At 37.5% G+C, this 8,628-nt stretch overlaps 2 long non-coding RNA genes across 2 annotated transcripts; both read right to left on the minus strand.

Annotated features, from left to right (window-relative positions):
• Window positions 1-1,498: 1,498 nt before the first annotated feature.
• On the minus strand, window positions 1,499-3,068 carry LOC125610847. The gene is made up of 3 exons (XR_007340899.1): window positions 3,011-3,068; window positions 2,800-2,904; window positions 1,499-1,715 (listed from the first exon to the last, which is right to left on the minus strand). It is a non-coding gene; the product is annotated as an uncharacterized LOC125610847 (long non-coding RNA).
• Window positions 3,058-6,710, minus strand: LOC125610848. Its single transcript, XR_007340900.1, has 3 exons — window positions 6,624-6,710; window positions 3,897-4,036; window positions 3,058-3,113 (listed from the first exon to the last, which is right to left on the minus strand). It is a non-coding gene; the product is annotated as an uncharacterized LOC125610848 (long non-coding RNA).
• Window positions 6,711-8,628: the final 1,918 nt, after the last annotated feature.

The following is an 8,628-nucleotide window of genomic DNA, read 5'->3' on the forward strand; positions in this document are numbered from 1 at the left end:
ATGATTAGAAGTATAACATTTATATTTATGATGGTAAAATTTCACCCTTTTTCATCTGACAGTTTGATATTTTTTATATTCATCTTTTAATCAATTATATACACACATATACACACATGCATGAACATACACACATTTATAGAGAGTGAAAAATCATACATGTGTGCATATACATACATTTATACAAATATATGTGTGGGTTAATGAAAATGCAGTCATTACATACTTAGAATAGGAACACTTGAATTCTTCATTTAGTACATCATGGAAAAGATGTACCTCATATTTCCTAATGGATCAATAGTTTGGATCCTCCCAGTTGTTTTTTCTATTACAAATAGAAGAATATTTCCCAGTGTGGTTTTGAGTCATATTTATGTTTTGAGTATGCATCGTATGTCTCAGCTGTGACTCTACTGTGGACCCACTGTTACCACTGTGCCCACACCCACACAGTGTAGTGTGTCCAGGACTGCACTCTAAGGATGCTGTTCCATCTTCCCAAGTCATCTAATGAATCTGTCTGCAACACTCTTTTGTTTATCCACCAACCACAGCCTTTTAAATTTAGGTTCTTAGTATGTATCAGAACCTGTGTATGATGTTAAGAACTTTAGCTCATTTAAAATTTAATTCCTCTTCTCAAGGAGTTTAGCAACCAGTGGAGAACAGATTAAAGTATACCACAGAGTTTTATTTTAAACATACTGAGTTTTGTCTCTAACATAATGTAGACTCATGTTCCCCTGAAATCAGATCTGTATTTGGCTGGTTGTATGGCTGCTGATGGTTATGTATGTCATATATGATCTACATGGTTAACAGACACAGGTGTGTGTTGTGTGCGTATGTGCATGTGTGTGTGCAGATACGTGAAAGAGAGTTAGAGAGCGACAGATCATCCCAAAATAGAGACCGTGAGGAAGAGGATGAGGGGATGGCTTGTTTAAGGCAGGCATGGAAGGATCTAACTGGAGGGTAAATCTAGGAAGAACTGGCCAGATGTGTGGAGTATCAAGACTCACATGCTATAAAACCCTTGTTTGAAATGCCAGCTCCAATGCTTTTCAGCTGTGGACCTCTGACTTGTTGGTTGCCCTAACTCTGCCTTAATTTGTCCATCTAAATTCAGTTTTAAATAGACATTCCTCATAGAATTGTTGCAAGGATTAAAGAAGAAATGCATCCCAAGTACTGATTATAAAGCCCAATCATAAGAATGAGTAATTACATAAATGTATCCATCACCTCAACTAGTTAAATAAACAAGCTCAATGTTTCAACAATTATTTTATTAGTACTGATTTCACCCATGCTATTTTATAGGATCATACTTGGTTTTGGCCTCAAATGGGAAATATTTAAAAAGTTGAATCTAAAAGAATTAAATTATGACAGGGACCTGCAGGGTGTGCAGGGAATCTGATGGGCAGTGTGGCTCCTTCTCTGTCAATCATGTCAGAATTCATGTAAATATCTCTTTGTTCAATGACTCACTAGGAGAAACTAAAGATATTCATGCAAAATCCCACTCATGACCATGATTCCTTACTTCATGTTACAAACCAAGATCTTCCAAGATAAAGGGCACCTGTGGCACAGTCCAGAGGAGCCAGGTGCAACCTTCTAAGTTCCAAATGTACTCAATCACACAGGGTCTCCACTGGGGACAGCCACGTAGGACTCCGCTGACTCATACACACAAATATTGCAGGCTCCAGAAAAAAAAAAAAAAACAAGTGTTCAGCATAAACCAGAGTGCTTATACAAACAGTTTAGGTGCAGGGAGCTACATTTTTCCATTCTAGAAATGAGAGAAATCAAAGTTATAGAATGCCAGTCAAGGGCCAATCTTGCAAGGAAGACTTTCTGAGGAAAGCAGTTTTAGTTACTCTATATTAACTAGTTTCTGCACAGCAACAAAACATGAAATACTGACAGTGATGGTATAACTGTATATAACAGCAAGACCTGTAACAGTAGAGGTAGTAGTGTTTGCAACAGTAGTGATTATATATACTATATATAATATTTGAATTTGTAATTAAGTTATCTCAAAAATTCTATCCCACTGACATGAAGTAATTTCCACATTGGGGAATGAGCACCCTAGCAAAACCTTATTTCTCCCAGCCATGAGCATTTTAAAATCCTATAGCAGAAGCTTGCTTGAAATTGTTGGTCCTTGTAATGGCCCTGTTATTTTCCTTCTCTTTTTCTTTTTTGACTTCTGAGACTGAGTCCTTCAGACTAAGAATCTTCAGCAGGGCTAGCAGGTAGCCATCTAGCAGTGGCAATAGAGCATTTGATAGGCATTTACACCATCGGAGGCAAAGCCACACTGGGAGAGTGCTCTGGACTGAATATTTGTCCTTCCAAAATTAACAGGTTAAAATCTTAACCTCCATTTGGAGACAGAGTCTTCAGGAGGTAATTAGGGTTGAATTAGATCACCAGAATACAAGCCCCATAAATGGGAATAGTTCCTCCTAAAATAAACTCCCTCCAGTGTCCTGGAATGTGAGGATACAGCAAGAAGCTGGCTATCTGTAAAGTGGGAAGCAGGCCCTCACCAAAAACCAGTTCTCTTGGCACCTTGATCTTGATCCTCCCTGTCTCCAGAACTATATGAAATAGATGTTTCCTGGTTTGTCAATCAGTATCGGTAATTATTACATTATTCCCATGTGGCTAAAACAAACAGCAGAAAAAGAATGGAAACTTATGAATTCCCAGAATGGTTTGGAGCTCAGTGTGACCCAACGCCCTGAAAGCTTCAAGACCAGGTGAGATACCTACAGAGGTTGGGACATCCTACAGAACTGAGGATGCTCCTCTGTCCACAGGCTTCATGGATTTACTCATCATAATTATATAGAGCATATGTACCAAGCAATCATTTTTCTAGGAATTGGGAATAAGAAAAATGAATCAGACAATGAAGCTCCTGACTTACATAGACTATGGTTTCTGGTAAAAACAGATTTTAGCCAGTCATGGTGGTACATACCTGTAATCCCAGCAACTTGGAATGCTAAGACAGGAGGATTGCAAGTTCGAAGCCAGCCCCAGAAACTTAGCAAGGCCCTAAGCAACTCAGCTGGACTCTGTCTCTAAATAAAATATTTTAAAAGGTTTGGGGATGTGGCTCAGTGGTTGGACATACCTGGGTTAAATCCCTGGTATTTAAAAAAAAAATCCACATTTTAAACTTGTCCCAAGTATTCAAATAGACCTTACATGCCGTCATCTGAAAGATTTTCAACAGGATGGATCTAAGAGTATATCATTGAATTGTTTCTCTAAAGCATTCCTGTCTACTTATGATGAAAGAGTTGTCACACCAGCATCAAATCAAATAAAAATAATATAATCTTGCTATCATTTCACTATGTTAGTTATATCATGAAATATTTATTTACTCTCTCCGAAAGAAAGAAAAGAAAGCCACCTGAGAAGTTTAGCAGGACTTGCTCTTAAAAGGGTCATTTAGGTGTGCAGGGATAGCTAATTCCATTCATGGAGTCAACTCAGTTAATGGATATTTCTCGAGTACCTCCATTAGAGACTCTGTACATCCTAAGTGTTAAAATACAACAGTAATTTAAATGCCTACTCCAGATAGTGACAAAAACCTGTAATTTTGGATAAGAATTATGTACCACTCTAAAAATGTGGGGCACTTTCTCACCTTTATGGCTTCTGGCTCTTTTCCCTTCCTCTAGGATTTCTCAATGTTCAATGACAGCTGCTCAGATAACACATTGGCAGGTTCCTTCAGCATTCTGAGAAGTGGCTCCTGACTATGCTGTATAAATTAATGTGTGAGTGTAGACTTCCCGTAGTCATGCCATTCAGAGCCATCACACTCGATGATACTCCCTGTCCGTGCCTACCAATGAATTCAATCAGCAGCCTCTCCTTGATCACTCTGCTGCACCCAGAGAGTGGTTTTCTAATCATTCATAGGATGGTCTTCTTAAGTCTCTAATTCACCATCATGGCCATGTCGTTTGTTCTGGCCCAATATCTGCCGCTTTGGAGAGAGAATCAGACAAGAAAAGTGCAATTCACAAGTGACAAGCTGAACAAGGTTGTCTACAGATTTTTGCAAGGACATCGTCAAACATAATTGGAAGCGATGTGTCAGAGCTGTTAATTCTTGGAAAGTGACACCTGCAAAGAGGCTACTTGTCAATCTCAACCCACGTGGCTCTACTAGAGGAAGAAAAGACAAAACTTCCTATAAGGGAAAGTGGCAAAGTTTTCAAGGAGAGGAGGATGCTAGGAGGCCATGGTCCTTTGGAGGACAATTGCCACAGGCACAGAGAGCAGAAAAAAAGCCCAAGATCACATACACATCACACATACCCATCACATCCGTGGACCTCTAGATGTCACCATCACTGCCACATTAGAGCCTTAAGATGAGTATTTAACAAGTGACTTTCAAATGACACACAAGCGTGTGCACACACACACACACAAATCTTCAGTGTATGAATTTTGGATTATAATTGGTAAATTTTAATAGGGCAGGAAATATTCTGGATGGGAAAGAGACCTGAGTTCTTTCCCTGGTTTTCTACTTATAGGTAGTGAAATATTGGGTAAGATATTTCACCTACTTACATCTTTGATTCCTCGCTTATAAGTGAGAGAATTGGTTACAGTGTTTAGCTCCTTTCCTTGTATTTCTTGTCCTAACATTTTATTGACTATATTTCTAGGCACAATATGTATATATAACATATAAATTATGGGACATTAAGTCTCTTCTATGCTTATTTATAGTTCCTTTTCAAATAAGATGTGTTCATGAAATGCCTGATTCAGAAAGAAAAAAGGAAGGGAAAAGGAAGAATGGAGAACAATAAGAGATATCAAATGTTAGAACAAGACTACACATGTAAAAGTTTATAAATGTGTGTTACCTTAAATACAGAGTAGAATCTGTTTAGTGTTTTTTAAAATTTTATTATTGCTATTGAAAGAAGTCTGAGTCTCCTTCAAGTACATTCGTAAATAATGCCACAAAAACAAATGTAACTCTAATAAATTATCACTAACAGGATGATAAGTACAGGATGGCAGGTAGAGTCCATTTCTTTACCTCACAACTTAGTAAAAATATTTCAAAAATATAAGCATGCAATGCCATTTTTGCCTTTTTGACAACAGTATACTAAAACCACTCCCAGGCCCACGCAGCTCCTATCCTTAGTAGATCTGGGGTTCATGAACATTCATGCTAGCAGCATCTTCATTCAGTTTTGGATTCTGCATATATATATATAACTGAAATATAGGAATGTTTGAAGGTAATCTTAAAAAGTTGTGAATTTGATTCCCTAATCTGTTAATTGTGCCCAGTATAAGTATCTAAATTAGCATAATTTTCTATTTGCTTTCAACCAGCCACATGCCCTAGCTCTACACCAACCATATCTCTGTTATTGCACAAGCTAATTATTGTGTGACACCAGCTCCACACTCACTTACAGGAATAGGGAGAATGAGAAGGTAAGTAAAGATGAGGAAGGAGATGATAAGGGTCAGCTTAAAATTACAGCCTAGGCCTAACTGTAGGAAGAGTCTTATGATGAGACCAGTGATCAGATCATAGGTGATTGAAGCTTCACATCAAGATGTTTTCAGCTCAACGTTCCACTACACAGTGCTGAACATAAACTGACTGTATCTACTTTATATATTTAAACAAAAAACAGATATTTACCTTTTGTGGGCATCTATCAGTTTGCACAATGTCGCTTTAAACTGATTTGTTTATACCAGTTGCTGTATATGTCAAAGGGCACATGAGAATATTTATTCTGAATGCATATTTGCTCAGGCTACATATACTGCCAAGCTTTCTAATTGCATATGCTACAGAAGGACTCCTTGCCCTGATCACACCTTCTGAAAACAGAGTCAGATAATTCAAGGACAAAACCAGAACTGACACACACTTTATTTTCAATAGAAATGGATATACATTTTGCACAGCTGAGCTGATAACTTTTGTTGGTTTGCTTTTACTTATAACTGAATAGAGAGCTAGATCTTTCTGTAGGCTCTCAAACAAATTAGGGACTGGTGACTCTCATCAAAAGTTAAGGATCACAATAGGACTGCTTCTTTCAGTAGGGATCTTGATCTGCATCATTATAGAAAAGGATATGCATTATTTTTTATGAAATCATATGTCATGCAATCCTTTGGAAAACATTCATTTTAAATAATTTGGGCTTAAATTTTTTTAAATGCAGCTACCCATTCAGCTTTCTTTTGTTCATGCTATTCTGTCCTCTCCATCATCACAGCCAGGTAACCAATATTAATAGTATCATGTGTATCATTGTATAGCATGTGTCATATTTGTAAAATTATAGACAAGCATACACATGTGCATACTCACAGAGGTTTTTAACAGTTTGCAAAAAATATTTTCATATTTTATGTGATTGATACTGTCAAGTATTGTCTACAAAGTAAGGGAAATGGACATACAGTGTTGTAAAGATTGTAAACTGCCACCGGGCTTTTTGTTTGTTTGTTTTTGTTTCTGTTTTTGAGAAGGCAATTTGAGAATGGTTTTCAAAATTTTTAAAGACATGTACCTTTAAATATAAAATGTATCACTCTAGGATTGTGTCCTGAAGAATATATATCTGTTGGCCAAAGGAGAGAGAGTACAGCTGTCAATTGCAGCATAAAATTGATAGAGAAAATTGTTTAATGCTTCCATATTGTTGGAACATCCATGATGTGGGACACCATCCAGATGGCACCAACATCCATGTTAGGGTCAGTAGCCACAGAGCTGGGGCCTATGTAAGTGTTTTTATTTTAATTTCTTTTAAGATTAGATAAAAACATTCAGTATAATAATAATAATAATTATGTAATGATTCTCTAGTCCATAGTTTATTTATTTTGATACCAACAGAATCATAAGTGATAATTTTATTGTTCTTATTACTCTAACATAAGAAGAGATCTTTATGCAGGAAAGGTTTTGCTGGAGTACATAGAAATCCTACTTCAACTGTACATTCAGTTGTTAAAATCAATAATACATATTTACATAGGCTGTAATGTTAAGATCTCCAAGATAACCTGTCATGTATGAAAGGTAGATTTTGAACAATAGGAACAGTATTCCATAAATTATTTTGAATTATTTTATATGTATAAGGTATATAAATACAGAAAATACAGAAACATCTAGAAGAATACATACCTGGCTTAAATATCAGGTTAATTTTACCAAGAGAGATGTAAAGGTATATTTTAATTTTGACTTTATTAGATTAGCTATTGATTTATGTAATGATGGGCACGTGGGTTTCGATCACCTAGTAAGGAAGAACTCTTCAAAATGTAGTGTTCTGATCATCATTGCACAGCAACTGGAGCCAGAATGGAGTGGCTTGAAGCCCCAATTCTCATTACATCCTCACAGTCTGAAGGACAGCCACTTGGATGGCACTGTGTTTGTGTCTATTCCATGACATCTGGTTCCTCTGCTGGAATAAACCAAAGACTGGCCATAATTTGTTGGCTGTGGGCTCAAGTTATTTCAAGGCTCTTCCACTGACATGTCTGGTGTCCAGCTGGGATGGATTGAGGGCTCTGACTGCAGACAGCTGTATATACCTGGAAACTGACCACCATGTGGCTTGTCTTCCTCAGAGCATGGAAGACCTACGTGGAAGCTAAGGATCAAGTTCCAACAGATGAAGCAAAAACTGTAATACCTTTTAGGATTGAGGACAAAACATTTCAAGCATGTCACTTTTGTCATATTCAAAGCAGTCACAAGCTCCTTCTCTGCTCCCTACTTGCAACAGTTTGGATCGAAAATGTCCCCTGAAGGTATATGTGCTAAATGCCTGGTTGCCAGCCTTTGGTATTATTGGAAGGTGGGGAAGCTGAGACTTAGTGAAAGAAAGTTAGATTATTGGGTGTGCCCTTGAGGGGATATAGGGATCCTGACCCTTCCATTTCTCTTTGACTCCTGGCTGCCATGAGGTGAAAAGCTTTGTTCCTCCACATGCTTCCTGCAATGACATTCTGCCTCATTATAGCCCCCAAAGTAACAGAACCCACCAACCGTGGACTGACCCCTATGAAAGCATAACCCACATGAAACCTGATTTCCTTATAATTTGATCACCTTAGGTCTTTTGTCACAGTGATTGCAAGATGACTAACACAATACACCTTGGACAGAGGAGGAGAAAAGTCACACTGTATATGAACATATGTAGTATTATCATGGTTGACTTAGTTGTGTTTTAAAGATACTAGTTCATCTTCTGGTCAAGATAATTTACATATCTGAAAATTTAGAAAAGCAACTGATGCTTTCCCCCTGGACTTCCAAGTTTTGTCCTATCATAGGACATCATCTAGATATCAAAGATCTTATCACCAAAATCAAGTCCATGTCCAAAAGGAGCTTCTAGTGTGTGACAGCTCTACAGCAGTGTCTATTAGTTTAAAAATCTGTAAAGATAAAGAAGGAAAGGTTATTGGCCCCTCAAAACACACACATACATACACACACACCGACACACACATGCACATACATACACACACATATACACAAATATTGACACA

This window comes from Marmota marmota, unplaced genomic scaffold, assembly GCF_001458135.2.
Source record: "Marmota marmota marmota unplaced genomic scaffold, marMar, whole genome shotgun sequence".
In the NCBI taxonomy this organism is placed as follows: domain Eukaryota; kingdom Metazoa; phylum Chordata; class Mammalia; order Rodentia; family Sciuridae; genus Marmota; species Marmota marmota.